The sequence below is a fragment of the Neofelis nebulosa genome, chromosome 12, assembly GCF_028018385.1.
Source record: "Neofelis nebulosa isolate mNeoNeb1 chromosome 12, mNeoNeb1.pri, whole genome shotgun sequence".
Taxonomy (NCBI): domain Eukaryota; kingdom Metazoa; phylum Chordata; class Mammalia; order Carnivora; family Felidae; genus Neofelis; species Neofelis nebulosa.
Genome location: NC_080793.1, coordinates 49297384 through 49317115, shown reverse-complemented (window position 1 = coordinate 49317115; position 19732 = coordinate 49297384).

Sequence of the window (19732 nt, the reverse complement as noted above, 5' to 3'; positions counted from 1 at the left end):
TGCGTCAGGCTCTGGGCTGATGGCTCGGAGCCTGGAGCCTGTTTCCGATTCTGTGTCTCCCTCTCTCTCTGCCCCTCCCCCGTTCATGCTCTGTCTCTCTCTGTCCCAAAAATAAATAAAAAACGTTGAAAAAAAAATTTAAAAAAAAAAAAAAAACATAGCTCTGTACCAGCTATTCTCCTGGTCAAAATCCCTCGCTGGTTCCTCGTTAACTGCTACATCTAGAAGGCAGGAGACTCTGGCCAAGTAAAGGAGAAATGGCAGGAAACCCTGCTCCCCCCCAAAATCCTCTCCCCAAGTAATAAATATTCCTCCCCTGAGTTAACACCTGTCAATAAAAGGTAGCAACCCGAACCCGGGGCACAGCTGTCCGTTGAGCCCGCCCGGTCTCACCTCTCAAGAGTGGACTCTCCCTAGTACACTCTTCATTTGCACTGCTCAACCGATGTCTGGTCCTCCTTGAATTCTTTTCTTGTGATGAGACTAAGGGGAGACAGGATGGGCAGGAGGGAGCTTCAGGGCCCAGAGATCTCCCCAGCTCACCTGGCAACAATATGTCATCTTGCCTCCAAGCCTGTCCAGTGCGAACATTCTGTCCCTTCCCCCTGCCCCCCCCCCACCCCCATTACAGCAACGCTTGCCATTGCATGACCACACCAGGTATTCTCGGCCGTTGTGCCTAGGTGGAACTTTTCTCCTCATTTTGAATTTCTCTTCTGCCTCCACGCCTTCTCACAGACCAATACTTACCTGTCAAAAGTTCTAAAGCCCTTCTCAGGGCTTCCTCAAGGAGCCACACGGGGCCAGTAGAGGTCTATGATGGTACTTACCTTTTTTTAGTTTGATACCTGCCTACCCCACTAGATTACAGATTCCCAGAGGGCTACACCTCTTAACTAACAGTAAGGAGTTGACGAGTTTTAACTTCTCTAAATAGTTTCTTTTTCCCAAGTACACAATTGTTACGACTAAATAAGAAAATGTATAAAATATATAAAATGTATACAAGTACCTCCTAGAGTGCATGCCATGATGGGTGTCCATAAATGTCTTGAATGAATGGATGAAACCTGGTATGAGTTCTCCTCTCCTAAAATTGTAACCAATATAAAACAAACTTTCAGAAATAGTTGCATTTTTTAAATATGTACAGTAGACTTTCAATTATCTACTTGTACAGATGTCAGAGGCCAAGATAGTTCAAATAACTCTAAGTTAATCTATTGTCTTTTGAAGGAATTTTGACATTATTTGAACATGTCAGTTTTGTTTTTCTTGGGCAAAGGTTTAAATGTGTTTTCATCCCTGACTAATTGGGAGACTAAAGCCTTAAAATAGATGTCATAGCAGTAACAGACTGACTTAAGGTTTGTTTGTTTTTTTAACCATACCTAAAAAGTGATAAAATATACTATTTCACAATAGTCTTCAGAGAAGTTAAGTCCAATGGTTGAACATCCTGACTTTGGACACTTAACCATCCATCCGTTGTTATTTGTGTTTTTTTCCCTCCTATTCCTTGGAAATCTCATTTTATCTTTTAAAGTTTATTTATTTTGAGAGAAAGAGAATGCACACAAAAGCACAGGGGAGGGGCAGAGAGAGGGAGAGAGAAGGACACGAAGCTCAAACTCATGAATCCTGAGAGCAATGACCCTAGCCAAAATCAAGAATCAGATGCTTTACCAACTGAGAGACTCAGGCATTATAAAATGCCAATACGACATGCAATATTCACTGAGAGCAGAGATTCTGGGAAAGTGTCCCATTGGCCACTCTAGCTTCCATCAGCCCCAAGTGACTCTGTAAGGAACCAGTTATACTCTGATAACTTTGAGATTTCTTTTTTATTTCAACCATCTAAAATTTTCAGGGATCACAATCTCCCCCTTCTTCCCATGCCCAGTCTCATGTTAGATTGGAAATTCCACAGGCTGCTAGACCCAAATAAAACCCTAGAGATTATGTGGTCTAATCTTTTTATTTCATAGGCACCCCAAAGCTAGTGAAAGCTAGGTTGAGATCTCTTTCCATAGCCCTGTGCAAAGTTTCAGACATATTTGCCCCATTACCTAATCTTAGGCATGAGTCATAATCATCATCCCTTGTAATTTTTGCTTGTACTTAGCCTCTATTATCACTCTTCTCCAGATGTTCCAAAGCATTGCTTGTACTTCTCTGCTGGAACTTTAACCATCCTTCCTTTAAATGACTTTGACCCTTACTACTCCATTCAAAAGATCAAACCCTGGACTGGGATACTTGCCTGGTTGCATCATCATTCTCCAATCTCTCTCCGGTCCTATTCCAAGGAAAATACATTCAAGTGCGTAACTGACTCATTCAATTACACAGGAGCCATTTTGTAAATTTGTTTTTTAAGCCATGGACACTCTCCTTCTCCACATATCTCACTTAATCCTCAGAGCGATGCTATGAGATGGTAACTATTCCTACCCAATTTTATAGGTGAGGAAAAAAGGTCAGATCTTGTCCAAGATCAGCACAGCTAGTAAATGTTGGAACTTAGATTTCATTAGATTTAGTCTGTCTCCAGTGAATTCTTAACCACTGTGCTATATTAAGTTGTTTCATATGATTGTTCACTATTTGTTCACAAGTCCTGATTCTCTTTTTATTATATATGAGTCAAAATGTAAGTCTACTTAAAACTTAAAACAAAAAATCAAAAAAAAAAAAAAACAGTCAAAAGATTTGAGCACAGGGGCGCCTGGGTGGCGCAGTCGGTTAAGCGTCCGACTTCAGCCAGGTCACGATCTCGCGGTCCGTGAGTTCGAGCCCCGCGTCAGGCTCTGGGCTGATGGCTCGGAGCCTGGAGCCTGTTTCTGATTCTGTGTCTCCCTCTCTCTCTGCCCCTCCCCCGTTCATGCTCTGTCTCTCTCTGTCCCAAAAATAAAAAAAAAAAAAAAAAAAAAAGATTTGAGCACACACTTCACCAAAGAAGATACCCAGATGGCAAGATCATGAGAAGATGCTCAACATCATTAGTCATTAGGGAAATGCAAACGTAAAACACCGTAACATATCACTACACAGCTATGAGAATGGATATAATGAAAAAAGGCTCACCATATCAAGTGTTGGTGAAGAAGCATACCACTTCTTCCAGTTGTACCAACTGGAACTCTCACACCGCTTTGTTCGTAATAACCAAAAGCTGGAAACAGCCCAAATGGCCAACAGCAGATGAATGGATAAGCAAATCGTGGCGAACCCATACAATAGAATCCCATTCAGCAATTAAAAAAAGGAATGGACCACTGATACAAGAAACAACATGGATAAAGCAAAATAATTATGTTGAATATAAGGAGCCAGGAGAAAAAGAGTACATGCTGTACTATTCCATTTACATAGAATTCTAGAAAATGGAAACTAATCCATGGTGGCAGAAAGCGTATCAGCAGTTGCCTGAAAATGGAGGAGGGAGGTGTGTGGTAGAAGGGAGGGACAGCCAAGGGGCAGGAATGACGACTATGTTCATGGTCTTGATGGTGGTGATTGTTTCACAGATGTATACTTCCCTTAAAACTTGCAAATGGAGGGGTGCCTGAGTGGCTCAGTCAGTTGACCATCTGACTGCAGCTCAGGTCATGATCTCATGGCTCATGAGTTTGAGTCCCTCATCGGGCTCACCACTGTCACTGAGGAGCCTGCTTCAGATCCTCTGTTCCCCCCTCTCTCTGCCCCTCCCCTGCTCATGCTCTCTCTGAAAAACAAATCAACATTTAAAAAAAAAAAAAAAAAAGCTTACAAATTTAAATTTATGCCACTTATTTTAGGTCAGTTACACTTCAACAAAGCCAAGATTTAACACACTAACTTATGAAGAGAAACGTCATCTTGCTTGTTTGCTTTGAATGACTGATTTATTCTTTGTGAGCCTGCACCCCACTGATTATAAGGAAAAACGACACAAAGTAAAATTGGCCAATTAATAGGAACTCAAAATCCTCCTTTCGGTCTCTGAGTTACTGTCCTCCCCAAGGCACCTTGGTGAATGGGGAAGTTCACACAAGGTGGTGAACACTGGGTGTCACCCATGCACACAGGTCCTTGGGTTGCCTACCTTGCAAGCCCTGTGGAAGGGCTGTGTCCTCACTGAATCTACTGATGGCAAGATGATCGCATCTGCCACTGATCACAGACCACTCCCTCACCCCATTGCCTCCTGTCTTCTGTCCTTGCCTTAATAGCCTCCTTTTCTATCCCCAAGGCCTCTACTGATCCTCCCATCCTCTCCTCATTCCCTCACCCTCCGGAGGGGTGTTAACCTTAAAAACTAATACTGCTACGGGGCGCCTGGGTGGCTCGGTTGGGTGACCGACTTCAACTCAGGTCATGATCTCATAGTTCGTGAGTCTGAGCCCTGCATGGGGCTCTCTGCTGTCATTGCAGAGCTCACCTCAGATCCTCCCTCTCTCTCTCTCTCTCTCTCTCTCTCTCTCTCTCTCTCTCTGTCCCTCCCCTGCTCACACACACTCTCTCTCTCTCCCTCTCTCAAGAATAAAAACATTTTTTAAAAACTTAAAAAGATAATACCGCCAGTTATATTACCAGCAAAGTAGTTTCATTTGGGACCAGCAAAGAATATAATCCAGGAAAAGCAAGCAGAACCATAGGCAAGTCTGCCAAACAAAGGAGGGGGATGCTCTTTTACAGAGGAAAGGGGGGGAGTTGGAAAAGCTGTTATAAACAAAAAGTCCATTGGAGTAAACTGGGAGTTTGAGGTATATAATGGCTTCTCATTGGCTGAGTTGTGACAGATAGCATTGGCTGGGATGTTGCCAAGGAAGGAGTCAAGACTTTCTTCCTTCTGCTGGGATGGTAAAGCAGTATCCATATGCAAGGTCTGTGTCTTCCTGTTGGGTTTGCTACTGACCATGAGTGGTAGGGCATGGAAGCTTCCCCTGCTGGCCTCCTGACTCCATTCTGAATGAGATTTCCTTTATTAACTGTCACATTTCCCCCCTTTTGATCAAGCTCTTTCTTTAAAAGGATTGCTGATTGTCAGGCACCTGGCGGCTCAATCAATTGAGCGTCCGATTTCGGCTCAGGTCATGATCTCGTGGTTCATGAGTTCAAGCCCCACATGGGGCTAGCTGCTGTCAGCGCAGAGCCCACTTTGGATCCTCCCTCCCTCTCTCTCTGCCCCTCCCCTGCTTGTGCTCTCTCAAAACAATAAAACCTTTTTAAAAAACAAATAAAGCATTGCTGATTAAGAGTCAGGTTTTCCATATGTAGTGGTTTTGTCCCGCAGTCCCAGGAGGGACCTCTCCTGGGTGGCCTGTCCTACACCAAGAGGGAAAGTGCGTAGCAGCTGGAAAGCACTTAAGGCCACATCTGAGTTAACAAGGAAGGTTAGGAGGGAGAAACTCTCAGGTTATCCCACCTAAAATCTTCCTAAGGTCATAACTGTTGGAAATCTCAAGGCCTTGAGCCAGCATCACCTTATCGGATACATTTTTAAGAAGTTCGACAGGCAACAAAATACAAACGTTAAAATAATTATACGAGACAGAAGTAACAGCAATTCCAGATTGTATGACGGTTCTAAACTAGGCCTCTAGGTCTGCAAGTAGCCAACTGAAATATTTATTGGCACTTACTCTGACTTAGGGGAGAAAGGTTTTCCTATGAAAGCAAACCTGAAGTCATGTGTGCCGTCTGGGAATCTCTACTGAAAGCGACCATGAAAGCAATATAGTGAATCCTGCAAGAGCACACTGAAAGAATTAAGTCAGTACATTTGGGAAGATACAGCTAGGTATAAACATGAAATGATAGCTGATAAACTTTTTCCAAGAGAGCACAACTTCAGAGACATTTTAATGCTGTATTGTTAGCTCAAAAGAAGGGTTTGCACTGAAGTGTGTTATTGGTAATACAGCCTGTAAGTTTGTAAATTCAGAGAACATCAATCTGGAGAAGAATCCAAAGCCAGTGAATAGTTCAGATTAAAGAAGACTTTTGTGATTTTGGAAACTTCTTGTTTTTTGTGTGTTTTTTTTTTTTAATTTTTAAGTTTATTTATTTGGAGGGAGAGAGAGAACATGAAAGCGGGGTAGAGGCAGAGAGAGAGGGAGACAGAGAATCCCAAGCAGGCTCTGAGCCATCAGTGCAGAGCCCGATGTAGGGCTCAAACCCACAAACTGTGAGATCATGACCTCAGCCGGTCAAGAGCTGGACGCTTAACCGACTGAGCCACCCAGGCGCCCCTGAATTTGAAAACTTCTAACCCTTCAGAAAAAGCAAACAGAAAGTTAATTTGTCCTGGGATCATGATGAGGCTATTTCCAAAAGGCCACAAACAAAAGAGGTTCCTTCCTCTCACAAGGGCTTGGGAAATGCAGACAGGAGCATTGTCTTTCTACGAAAGAGAAAAAGCAACAGTGAGAAAAAGGTGTACAGGTCTGGCCCAGACATCTTCAGAAAGTGTCTCAGGAGAGGTCATCTGCTTCAATGCCAGGAATTCTTTACTTTCGGGTCACCAGATGCTGGGCAGGTCCAGCCAGGATTTGCTGTTTTCTTTAGTTAAGTCACATGAATCTAAGAGTCTATTCCCCAGCACAAAGGTTAGTTAGCAGTTCCTGATAACAGGCTTTCCAGTGTGGCAGAAGAGCCTTTCTGGAAGGGTCTTTTTCAATAGATGAAATCTCCAGGTTACCGGATGGGGTACTTAAAGTCATGGCCTCCCAGTAGATTACTCTGACAAAGCATGGTTATTTTTAATAGAAGCAATTAGCCTTTACACTCTTGAAGTCTATTTCCTTTTATCAACTATGGGCCAAAGGAGGCAGGGACCAAGTGTATTGGACATCCTGTAATTATCTCAAAGGCTGAGAGTCTAGGAGTTCCCAAAGGACAGATGTGAGATTTAGAAGACCAACGGTAATGTTTTAGGCCAAGGTATTTGGAGGGTCTCTACAAAGTTTGCCAACTGAGTCTCTTAGTACATGTGACTTAGTACATGTGACTAACCCCATTGTTGGGTATCTCTTGTCAATTTTTCCAAATTATCATTTGAGAGAGCATCCCTTTGAACCATGACAGAGATCTGGCTGTTGGTTTCCTTGAGAGCAACATTCTTGGCAGAAATATCAGTGAGGTGGATTACCGTGGCCTCCTGGGAGTTAAGTCTGGAATGCCCAGGAACTTTAGTGGCCAGAGCAGAAGACAAAAGCATGGCACCTAACATATTTTAGACATAGGAGCCATTTTAAATTGTATTCCCATTGGAGGGAAGGACACCTCATTGTTTCCATAACATTCCAAAGTCATGAGCTGCCCCAAAGGCATACCAATTATTGGTATAAATGTCTGTGGTTTTACCTTTGGCTAAAGTACAAGTTCAAGTAGTGGTGTGTATATAATCCAGTCTCTTGGGCTGAATTGTAAATGTAAAGGTGTTGTTTCAATGACTTCAAAAGGCACTGCAGTAGCATACCCAGCATGACATTTTTCCATTTTTATTCTTTAAATAAAAACCACCAGTAAACCATGAAAAGTCTACATGTTTAAGGAGTTTCCTGTAAATTGTCATGGGATTCAAAAGGTAACCTGTCAGCATTAAGCAGCCATGAAGGGTCTCATCGGGATCCAAATGTAGTCTTTGTTTTGGGATCAGATGCCCCAAGTATTAAAACTGAGTTTGAGCAAACTAATTCTCTTTGGAAACTTTGTGTCCCTTTAAAGCCAGAAGCTTTAACCTCTTCCTGTGAAAAGGTTTGAGAAGGGGGGCAGGGGAGCAAATCATCTGCATACTGGAACTGGTACAGCCTGCAGAAAACCATATACCATCCACATCAGTTTTTAATGTTTATGGAAGTGAGAAGGACTCTCTGTGAAACCCTGGGGCATTAGTATCCAGATAGATTTCCCTTCCTCCCAAGTGAAAGCAAAAAGATATTGTCTCTCCTGATCAACTGGAATACTAAAAAAAGCACTGCATAGGTCAATTACAGTGAAAATTCAATGCAAATGGATGTTCATAATGGATGGGGGTTGGGAATAACAGGGTGCCGAGGGATGATAATGTTATTTATTGCTCAGAGGTCCTGGACAACCTCCATCGTCAGTCATTGAGCTTTCTCATAGGTACAGTAGAGGTAACGCAGGGACCAGTGCAGGAGATAATGAGGTCCTAACACTTGCAATCTTCTATTATGGGCTTGATGCCTTGAAGGGCTTTTTTACTGACAGTGCATTGATTAATTATGGGAAGACATTGTGAGGGATATATTCGGAATCTGCCAATATGAGGCGAGGATTTTGGCCATAAAGAGGACGGTAGTTGATCCAACAAAAATGAATAGAAGATGTCCAAGTGTCATTTAATTTCCCTGGTTGGCTATTTTGATTACTACTGTCAAAATCTAGAATTATTTCCCCCTTTTGGGAGAAAGGAATTCAGGCATGCTACTTTTCCAAGAAATCTCAGCCCAATAAACGAGTAGGGTCAGAGGAACTAAGGAGAAAAAGTGTGGATCTCTCAAAGGACTTAGGCCAAAGGGGAGTAGGTTCAGAGAGAGAGGCCTCTCAAGGTTCATTGCAGGCCCTCACAGTAACTGTTCTGGTACTCCAGGCAGGGGCTGCTTTACAGCAATGGGGTTTAGCACAGAGAGCATAGCTCTGGTGTCAGTATCGACAGAGAGAGATTCATGCCCAACCTAGAGAGTAGCTTCTCTGAGCAGATGAAGAGTGAGGATTAGGAAGAGCACCTGTAGTTCCTCGGAACCCCACAATTGGGAATTAGGAGGACACTGGAAAGACGGACTAGAGGGCCGCGGGCTCCTGGAGCACTTCAGTTTGTAACAGTCTGCTCGTTCCAATGCCCTGGCTCTTTGCAGTAACAGCAGAAACTCCAGGATTTGAATTTTGTTTAGGAGACTTCACTTGCTGGAGTTGAAAATTGAGAATTTGAGCGGTCTTTCTGTTAGGTGACTCATCTAGGACGCAAGTGAGCAGGTTTACCAAATTAACTAAATCTGGAGGGGTTGTTTTAGCTAAAAGAGAAACATCCTGGGGTTCCTTCAGCTAAAGGGAAAGATCCCCGTTCAACCTGTTCATAAACATCAGGTTAAATGCTATATACGTGTATATATTCAGGCTTGCACACACGTATGTGTGAGTGTGTGTATACACACACACACATTTATTTTTGAGAGAGACAGAGAGCGCATGAGTGGGAGAGGGGCAGAGAGACAGGGAGACACAGAGTCTGAAGCAGGCTCCAGGCTTTGAGCTGTCAGCACAGAGCCTGACGCGGGGCTCGAACTCACGGACCGCGAGATCACGACCTGAGCCGAAGTCGGACGCTTAACCAACTGAGCCACCAGGTGCCCTAAAGACCGGAATGTTCTTTAAAAAGACAGTTTGGATTGACTATAACCGTCATGAACAAACTCATCAGGCTTTTGTGTGCAAGCCTGAATTTTGTTCCAATCAGCAGGCAGGGGAAAAGCTACTGCAATTGCTTGGGGGAGCTTTCCAGCCCATGCTGCAGCATCTTGTCAAAAGTTAGGGGTTTCGGGGTGCCTGGCTGGCATGCGACTCTTGATCTTGAGGTCGTGAATTTGAGCCCCACATTGGGAGTAGAGATTACTTACAAAAAAAAAAAAAAAAAGTTAGGACTCTGCCTCTCTAAATTCCCTTCAGAATGTTCCCTTCTGACCAGTTTCATCCAATGTTTGGCCTAGTCCTCACCAGCAAGCATGCGGGCTAATTGATATAAATCTGAGAAACCAGATTGGTAAGTCTGAATGACTAGGCTAAATTCTTGAGCAAACCTATGGGAGTCGTCTGTTACTATAGGAAACTCATGAAATATGGTTCACAATTCAGCCTTAGTCCAGGTAACATAAGAAACTTGAGTTTTGTTTAGATCCTTAGCAGACTGAATTTTAAAGAGGCAGGTTTTCCTAGGTCCAGGAGAGGAGCAAGTTGGGGGGGGGGGAGGGAGGAAATGGGAAGTTTGGCAAAGACAGAAAAATGGCACAGGGATCAGGGTCCTGAACCCAGGTGGCTGCCCCTTGTTTGCAGACAAAGAAGATGGGAGAGGAGAAAAAGGCCTCAGAAACCATTTTGACTCTTTTCAACTGTTTGCCTCAGTTAATTTAGAAATAGTACTTTGCAGAGGCAAGCTTAGAATCCTCAACCCATGCAGAAGCCTCAAGGTACCCTTTTAAAATAGCATCCCAGGGGCACCTGGGTGGCTCAGTCTGTTGAGCGTCGGACTTCGGCTCAGGTCATGATCTCACAGCTTGTGAGTTCAAGCCCCACATGGGGCTGGCTGCTGTCAGCTTGTCAATGCAGAGCCTGCTTCAGAGCTTCTGCCCTCCTCTCGCTGTCCCTCCTGCACTTGCACTCTGTCACAAATAAATAAACAAATATTAAAATGGGGATCTCGTTCAGGTTTTGGTTTGTTTTGGAGTCATGGCTTTCTAATTTAATCTTGAGTAAAACAAGCTTGGGGAGATCAAAATTCCCCTTAATGGCCATTGAAGTTCTAATTGGTTAAATCAGCCCACTTGGTTATAAAATACGCACACTGATGGGCTATGGTTTTTAAACACAAAACCAGCCAGGGGAGCCTGGGTGGCTCAATTGGTTAAGCGTCTGACTTGGGCCCAGTTCATGATCTCATCATTGCTGGGTTCAAGCCCCGCGACTGGCTCTACAGCTCTGAGGCTGGAGCTTGACTCCGATTCTGTGCCTCCCTCTCTCACTGCCCCTCCCTCCCCAACTCCCGCTCAAATAAATAAACATTAAAAAATTAAGAAAAAACTGGCCAGAGTCCCAGTCGCAGGGGCAGCAACATCAAAGCATCTTGATGGCTGGAATCCCATTTCTTACAGGTTCTTCTCTACAGCAAAGACAAAAGTTCCTAAACAGGGGAGTGCAACAGAAATCACCTGGTTCCAGAAGGAATCAGAGCAAAGGCCAGCTTAGTTCTTACAGGAACAGTCCAGTTCCAAAGAGAAGTCTGACCGAAGGCCAGCAGTTCTGACAGGAATGGTCTGGCCCCAAAAAGCAGTCAGACTGAAGGCCAAATGAGTTATCCTAGAAAAGAAAACCCAAGGCCTTAAAACACATCCCCAAGAAGGCCTGGAGAGCGTGTGGCTCGAAATCGAGGAGAAAATTAACCCTCAAACACCAGGGTGGGAGAGAAAGCAATGAGCCCAGTCAGTTCCGTGGGTACCCGCACCTGTTTGCTCGCCAGCCTCAGAGTCGTTGAGGGTCTTTTCTGGATCCCACTTCCAATCACCGAGTAACGTTAACTTTAAAAAATAAAATAGACAGTTACCTCGCTTGCAAAAGTGAGGTTTTTTTGGGGGGGGGGGAGGGGGATGGCAGAGAATTGCAACCCAGGAAGATCAATCTATGGCAAAACGATAAGCAAGTGCCCCAAACAAAGCAGGGGAAGGCTCTTTTTTTTTTTTTTTTAATTTTTTTTTTTAATGTTTATTTATTTTTGAGACAGAGAGAGACAGAGCATGAATGGGGGAGGGTCAGAGAGAGAGGGAGACAGAATCGGAAGCAGGCTTCAGGCTCTGAGCCATCAGCCCAGAGCCCGACGCGGGGCTCGAACTCACGGACCGTGAGATCTTGACCTGAGCTGAAGTCGGACGCTTAACCGACTGCCCCACCCAGGCGCCCCGGGAAGGCTCTTTTCCACAGGAAAGGGGGACCCTGGGAAGCCTGTTATAAACCAAAAGTCCACTGGAGGAAACCAGGAGTTGGGAGTGTAGTGGCTTTTCATTGGCTGAGTTGTGCCTGTCTCTCATTGGCTGGGCGGTTGCTAGGGGGGAGGACAGCCTTTCTTGCTCCTGCTGGTATACTCAAGTTATTCACCTGTAAGATATGTCTCTCCCTTCGGGGTGCAAGTGGGAGAGCGTGAGAGTTCCCCTGCCAGCCTCCCAACTCCGCTCTGAGATTTCCTCTTATCAGTTTTCACAGGAGTCCTGCATAAACTTTTGGAGGAAGCTGTGAGGTATCACTCACATTATTTCGGGCTATCTGTGCAGGCATCTTTCCCATGTAATGCCCGAGGTCGTGAACCCCCCCCCCCGCCCCCCGCAAGAAACCACCAGAGTCGTAAGTCAAAGCCAAGCGGCAAGGGTCATTTATTGCAGGTTCGAACCTGGACCTCTGCGCACTCGTCGCCAGTGACGCTGAGAGGCCCCGATCAGGGTTGATACAGAGTTTTTATAGACAGAGACAAATAGCACAGGGGAGGTTTCAAATTATGAGGGGCCTGATTAGTTGGTTTTAAAGTAAGGACATTTGTTGTTCTGATTGGGCGTCCTTTGTCCTTTGGCGGGAAGGCTTTGTCCGTTACTTGTGGCGGGAGGAAAAGGGGGAAGGGGGTAGGGGGTAGGGGAGGAATGTGTTAAGCAAACAGGTTTACAGAAGCGAGAAATGCCGGTTAGTTTGTGTACAATCACTTATTCTATTGCATATCAGACTACATTCAGGAAAGGTTTCACAATGCTCGTAGCAAACAGCAAGCAAAACAGACTTCTTAGCAATTGTATTTCTTATCAAAGATCCATAATAAGCAGAAAAGAGAACTTAGCTTTAAACTAAGGCAGGGCTGTCATTTGGATTTAAAGCTGTTCTTTTCACCCACAGGATGCCTGCTGGACATGGCTCTGAGCTGAATGTACCGCTACTTTCGGAGCCCACAGGTTTTCCAGCATCTGCCTGAGAAAGTGGGATACTAAGCCCATGGCTCTGATTCTTCCTTGTCACTCAGGATGTTCCTATGACCATCCTTGTAGCAGGGCTGGGACTAGACGAGGCTAGCAAGCACCCAGGGGGCAAAATTTAAGCAAGTGCGCCCTGTCAGCATTGTCTGCCTGAAAGGGAGCACCACCTTAAATTTTGCAACCCAGGCACCTCCCGTCCTCCCCAGGTCCCTGCCCTGCTTGGTGGTTTGGTTTGTGCCTGGGCAGGGAGTGGGGGAAGAGTGAAATGGACTTTTGCTATGTATATTTTTAAAAATTTTTTAAATGTTTATTATTTATTTTTGAGAGACAGAGTGCGGGCAGGGGGAGGGGCAGAGAGAAAGGGAGACACAGAATCTGAAACAGGCTCCAGGCTCTGTTTCAGAGCCGTGGGGCTCGTACCGTGACCGGTGAGATCAAGACCTGATCCAAAGTCAGAGGCTTAAGCCACCCAGACATCCCTGTAGCTTCCTTTTTAAAGAATCTCTCTCCCCTCCCATCCTGCAAATCTCCCCACTAATTCCCTAGGCAGGTTGTCTTCATTTATTGTCATATACCAGGTTTTCTTTCCCTGTGGCTTATAGTACAGCTCAACCCACAGCTTTCCAAGTTTTGCTATCATGAAAGGAGTCTTTGGGGAACCGAGGAATTCTTTTTCCTCCTGACAAAGTGTGACTCTCAAAACCCTTGCCTCACTAGAAACCAAAAAGGCCACTTAGATAGAGAAAGGCTGAGATTAGGTCTATCCCATGGCAGTCTTACTACCATCAGCCCCAAATCTCCCGAGGCAAAAGGATGCCTCTGGCAGGCTGGGAAGAAGATCACATACAAAGGAATGCAAAAGAGAAAATCCCATTAGTATATTTCAGAACTATTATCCCTGTTATTTACAGTTAAGGTTTTATTTAAATTCACATGCAGTTTTCATTTCTATATATTTTTGCTTCCACACCATTGTTTATAATTACTGAAGATTGCTTTTCTTAGATCAATTCACTTTATAAACTGCTTAGAGGAGTCACCCATAGCAAACCAACTTAATATGATAATTTTTGAGATAAGGTTTAATTTTGCAACTATGAAAACATTATTTGGGTGGCAGATATAAATCGTTATAAAAAGATAACTTTTGTATTGATCTCATTAAATAAAATTTTAATCATTAGCATTTAAAACACTTTTAAAGGCAGGGTTGCTTTTTGGTGTTCTAAGGTAAGAGATTTTCTAATTTCTTAGGCTTTAAGAATTTAAAACTTCATGGTTGGGGGCGCCTGGGTGGCTCAGTCGGTTAAGCGGCCGACTTTGGCTCAGGTCATGATCTCACGGTCTGTGAGTTCGAGCCCCGTGTCGGGCTCTGTGCTGACAGCTCAGAGCCTGGAGCCTGTTTCAGATTCTGTGTCTCCCTCTCTCTGACCCTCCCCTGTTCATGCTCTGTCTCTCCCTGTCTCAAAAATAAATAAAACGTTAAAAGAAATTTTTTTAAATATAAAAAAATAAATAAATAAAAAACTTCGTGGTTGTATGATACACAGTCAAGAAGCAAAACACAATGTCTTTTGTAATCTTTTTTTGAATACGGAAAGTACAAAACAAAAGGAATAAATTTAAAAGAAACAATCTAAACACTTAAACATTAACTTATCTAAAAGTTATTGTATTTTATTGGATGCTTAAAGAGATGCACATAGTTCCTATTGTGCATTTATATAGCTGAATAATGGTAGGAAATGCTGGTCCCAAAAGAAAAACGACAGATTCCTTCCTTGAATAATCAGTTTCTGAAGAACAAAGAAAAAGGGCTTATTCCTCAGATTGCTTTATTTCATATCACCTTCTCAATGTTGGCTACTCTGTAAATTGAGGGGAATTAGGTAAAAAGATCATGAATATCTTTATGATCTGGTTCTAATATTCTATAGCTCCATGATTTTTTCCATATCTCACATATGCATTCTCTATAAAAGTTGTTTCTAGGAAAGCCATCAGTTGTAAGTGATGTTAATGTTCGTACTTCCTCCTTCATGCATCAGTTTTATATTTTTATTCTGTTTGTTTATACTTTCCACAGAATTATTGTTTATCAAAAATATTGTGCATGACCTTGTGCTAAGTGGACCCTTATTGGGTGTTTGGGAGAGAGAATAAATTTAAAGACAAAAAACATGGTCTACATCCTCAAGGTATTTTAAAAAAATTTTTTTTTAACATTTATTTTGGGGGCACCTGAGTGGCTCAGTTGGTTGAGCGTCCAACTTCGGCTCAGGTCATGATCTTGAGGTTCATGAGTTTGAGCCCCGCATCGGGCTCTGTGCTGACATCTCAGAGCCTGGAGCCTGCTTCCGATTCTGTGACTCCCTCTCTCTCTGCCCCTCCCCTGCTTGCTCTGTCTCTCTCAAAAATGAATAAACATTAAAAAAATTTTTTTTACATTCATTTATTTTTGAGAGAGAGTGTGTGAGCAGGGGAGAGGCAGAGAGAGACAGAGACAGAATCCCAAGCAGGCTCCAGGCTCTGAGCTGTCAGCCCAGAACCCGATGTGGGGCTCGAACTCACGGACCGTGATATCATGACCTGAGCCAAAGTCGGACGCTCAATCGACTGAGCCACCTAGGCACCCCTCAAGGTATTTTTAAATGGCCATTTTTATTTTAACTCTGCTCAGAAACAGGAAGAAAGAGTTTCAGGAAGCAAGGAATTTTCAGTCAGAAGACCAGTGTTCAAGTCTAGATTTTACTTCTGTGTGATGTTGGACAAGTAATAATGCCTCTCTGAGCCTCAGTTCCTTTATTTCCAGGGTGAAAGTCGTATTACAGACCTTAGCCTGCCGCATCCCACATGAGGATCAAATGAGATCACTATCAAGCTTCAGATGAGAGTGAGGCCAGGGTTCTGCAACCCCAGCACATGACTTGTTCTAATCTGGTAGAAGCCTGTGAAAGACGGAACAGGTGTGTGTGGCTGGAAAGGAGGGTGTGGTGGTTTTGATGGGTGGAGAGGGATCAAGCTATGGTAGACAAAGGAATTATCCTAAATGAAATTCAGGAGCTAGACCTCCAGCAAGAATATTCAACACATGTTCTGTACTGGGAACGAGTCATAGACAGGAAGTGGATGGGTGATGTGGGGGGGGGGGGGCTGCTGAGGGGAGGAGCAGAGGCAGATTCAGATGTGGGGAGTTCTGGGGGCAGCTGGGTGGCTCAGTCGGTTAAGCATCCGACTTCGGCTTAGGTCATGATCTCAAGGTTCGTGAGTTTGAGTCCCGCATCTGGGCTCTGCGCTCAGCTCAGAGCCTGGAGCCTGAAGCCTGATTTGGATTCTGTGTCTCCTTCTCTCTCTGCCCCTCCCCAACTTGTGCTCTGTCTCTCTCTGTCTCTCAAAAAATAAATAAATGTAGAAGTGGGGAGTTCTGTTAGGGGCCAGCTCAAAAAGTCAGGGCTAACCTCATACGTGAAAGGGTTGGTTCTCTGAATAAGGACTGGCGGACAGAAGCAGGAAGCAGAAATAGAGAGGTGTCATAGGCCAGGTGTGCTTGTGTTGACTGAATTGTGTAGGCAGAAAAGTCTGATTTCCTAGTCTCCTAAGGGTATTGAGGGCAGGCAAGGATGGGATCTTTGTAGGTTGCAGCAGCAGGGGAAGACAGAGCGGCTACATTGTATTATTAGCACATTAGAAACAGGGTCAGAGGAAGATAAAATTTCTACTTAACATTGTTGCTAAGGCTAACCCTGCATTGAGATTTAGTCTGTTAATTGTAAGGTTTATTAGCCCGATATAACCGCGTTTAAATGGCCACTCTTAAAGTTTATAACGATTTCTTATTTGCTCATTACGAATAATCTTTACTGCATACATAACTTTGAAGACTACTGTGGAGATGGTTAGTTGTTTTATATTGCTGTTCTAAAAGTCTTATTCCATATAGCTTGAGATTGACTGACTGGTGTCTGTTAGGCTGCCTGTAAAATGGGACAAATCCAGGCATGTGCTGGCCCCCAGCCCCTGAGACCAGCCTTAGAGGCACGGATGGCACCGAACAGATGACAAATGGAATTCAGTCAAGGAAGAAAAAAAAAAAAAAAAAAAACTGCAAGAGGTGCCCAAATCAGAGCTAGGTAGGGTGCCACCAGGAGGCAGAGATTTACAACAAAGTTTACGACTGGTCCTGATTCATCCTGATGATCTTGGGAGCTCAAGCTTGCCTTTATAGGGCTGGCTGATTTCATCTCATATTTCCAAAAGGCCAGATATGAACCTTAACTTTAAAAAGATTTATAGGGCAACCTGGGGGGCTCAGTTGGCTAAGCATCTGATTCTTGATTTCGACTCAGGTCATGATCTCATGGTTCATAAGTTCAAACCCTGCATTGGGCTCTGTAGTGACAGCATGGAGCCTGCTTGGGATTCTCTCTCTCCCACTCTCTCTGCCCCTCCCCTGCTTGTGCTCTCTCTCTCTTTCCCAAAATAAACTTTTTTTTTTTAACTTTTTTTATTTATTTTTGAGACAGAGAGAGACAGAGCATGAACGGGGGAGGGGCAGAGAGAGAGGGAGACACAGAATCGGAAGCAGGCTCCAGGCTCTGAGCCATCAGCCCAGAGCCTGATGCGGGGCTCGAACTCACGGACCGCGAGATCGTGACCTGAGCCGAAGTCGGACGCTTAACCAACTGAGCCACCCAGGCGCCCCCAAAATAAACTTTTAAAAAAAGATTTATAAATTCTTTCTCTATAAAACTAATAATCAGTTAAAAAAGAAGATACAATTATAAATCCATTTACAATAGTAGCAAAGCTCAAGATCTCTAGAAATAAGGAAGAAAGATACAGATTCTTTAAGAAGGAAGTTATGTGGGGCGCCTGGGTGGCTCAGTCGGTTAAGCGTCCGACTTCAGCTCAGGTCACGATCTCACTGTCCGTGGGTTCGAGCCCCGTGTCGGGCTCTGTACTGACTGCTCAGAGCCTGAAGCCTGTTTCGGATTCTGTGTCTCCCTCTCTCTCTGACCCTCCCCCGTTCATGCTCTGTCTCTCTCTGTCTCAAAAATAAATAAATATTTTTAAAAATTTTTAAAAAAAGAAGGAAGTTATGAAATCTTATTGTAGTATATTAAAAAATAATACAAATGGAAAAATAGATCATGTTCTTAGGTGGACTCCTTAGTAGTCCCCAAGTTTAAATTTTCCCAAATTGATCTATAAATGAAAGGTAATTCCAATTAAAATCATAAGGAGAGTTTTGTTTTGGTTTTTGAGAGAGAGCACAAGTAGGAGAGGGGCAGAGAGAGAGGGGAACAGGATTCAAAGCAGGCTCGGTGCTGAGAGCAGGGAGCCTGATGCGGGGCTGGAACTCAGCAACAGTGAGATGATGACCTGAGCCAAAGTTGGTCGCTCAACTGACTGCACCACCCAGGCACCTTGAGTTTTTTTTTTAATTGAATAAAATATTCTTAAACTCCATATAGAGAAATAAATATTTAAGAATAGCCAAGAAATTAATCAAAAAGAGGAATAGTGAGAAGGATTTGCATTAGCGGGCAATAAAATACATCATAAGACATTGTATTGGTGGAGGAAAAAACAAACTGCACAATGGAACACAATCAAGATCCCAGAAATGGATTTCAACATGTAGAGGAACTTAATGTTTGACCAAGTTGAAATTTCAATTCAATGAGAAAAGGATCACTAATTTAATAAATGGCTGACACACCAGGATAATCCATCTAGAGGGAAATAAAGTTGGAACCCTATCACATACCACATAGAAAAGTAAATTCCTGGTGGATTAGAGAATTATGTATAAAGAAAAAAGTCATAGAAACAACTTATACAATTTAGATGATTATTTAGACAACCTAGGTGTTAGAAAGAGCTGTTCAACCAAGACAGAATTATAGAAAAATGTTTCCTACGGCAAAAGATATGAAAACAATGCCAATAGATAAAAATTATATTTATTAATGTGATGAACTAACCTTGTATTAAGATTAGTGATATGTCATCACTAGGTCATGATGTATCATCCTTTATAACAGATTCATTTGCTAATATTTTGTTAAATTTGAAGTCTACTTTGATAACAGTATAGTTACATGAGCTTTCTTATGTGTCTGCATGATATATCTTTTTCTATCCTTTTCCTTTCAGCCTATCTTTTTCTTTATATTTAAAGTATGTCTTTTGTAAACAGCGTGTAGTTGAGTCTTATTTTTTTTTGCCTGGTCTGACAATCTCTGCCTTTTTTATTTTTAATTTTTAATGTTTATTTATTCTTGAGAGAGAGAGAGAGAGCACGAGCAGGGGAGGGTCAGAGAGAGAGGGAGACACAGAATCCAAAGCAGGCTCCAGGCTCTTAGCTGTCAGCATAGAGCACGATTTGAAGCTGGAACTCACCAGTCGTGAGATGATGACCTGAGCTGAAGTTGGACGCTTAACCCACTGAACCACCCAGGCAACCACCGAAACCCCCCCCCTTTTTTTTTTTTTAAATCTCTGCCTTTTAATTAAAGTATTTAGTTTACACTTAATGCAATTATTGCTATAGTTGGGTTAATATGTGCCATCTTTTCTGTTTTCTCGTTGCCCTGCTTAATCTTTTTTTCTCCTTGCCTAACATTTTTGGAATTACCAAACACTTTTGGGGATTTCATCTCATCTCCTATATTGACTTTTTGCATCTATTTTTGCTTAAGATTTTGCTTAAAAAATCAAAGCAAAAAAAATTGTTGCTTAAGAATTATCATATGCATGGGGCGCCTGGGTGGCGCAGTCGGTTAAGCGTCCGACTTCAGCCAGGTCACGATCTCGCGGTCCGTGAGTTCGAGCCCCGCGTCAGGCTCTGGGCTGATGGCTCGGAGCCTGGAGCCTGTTTCCGATTCTGTGTCTCCCTCTCTCTCTGCCCCTCCCCCGTTCATGCTCTGTCTCTCTCTGTCCCAAAAATAAATTAAAAACGTTGAAAAAAAAAATTTAAAAAAAAAAAAAAAAAAAAA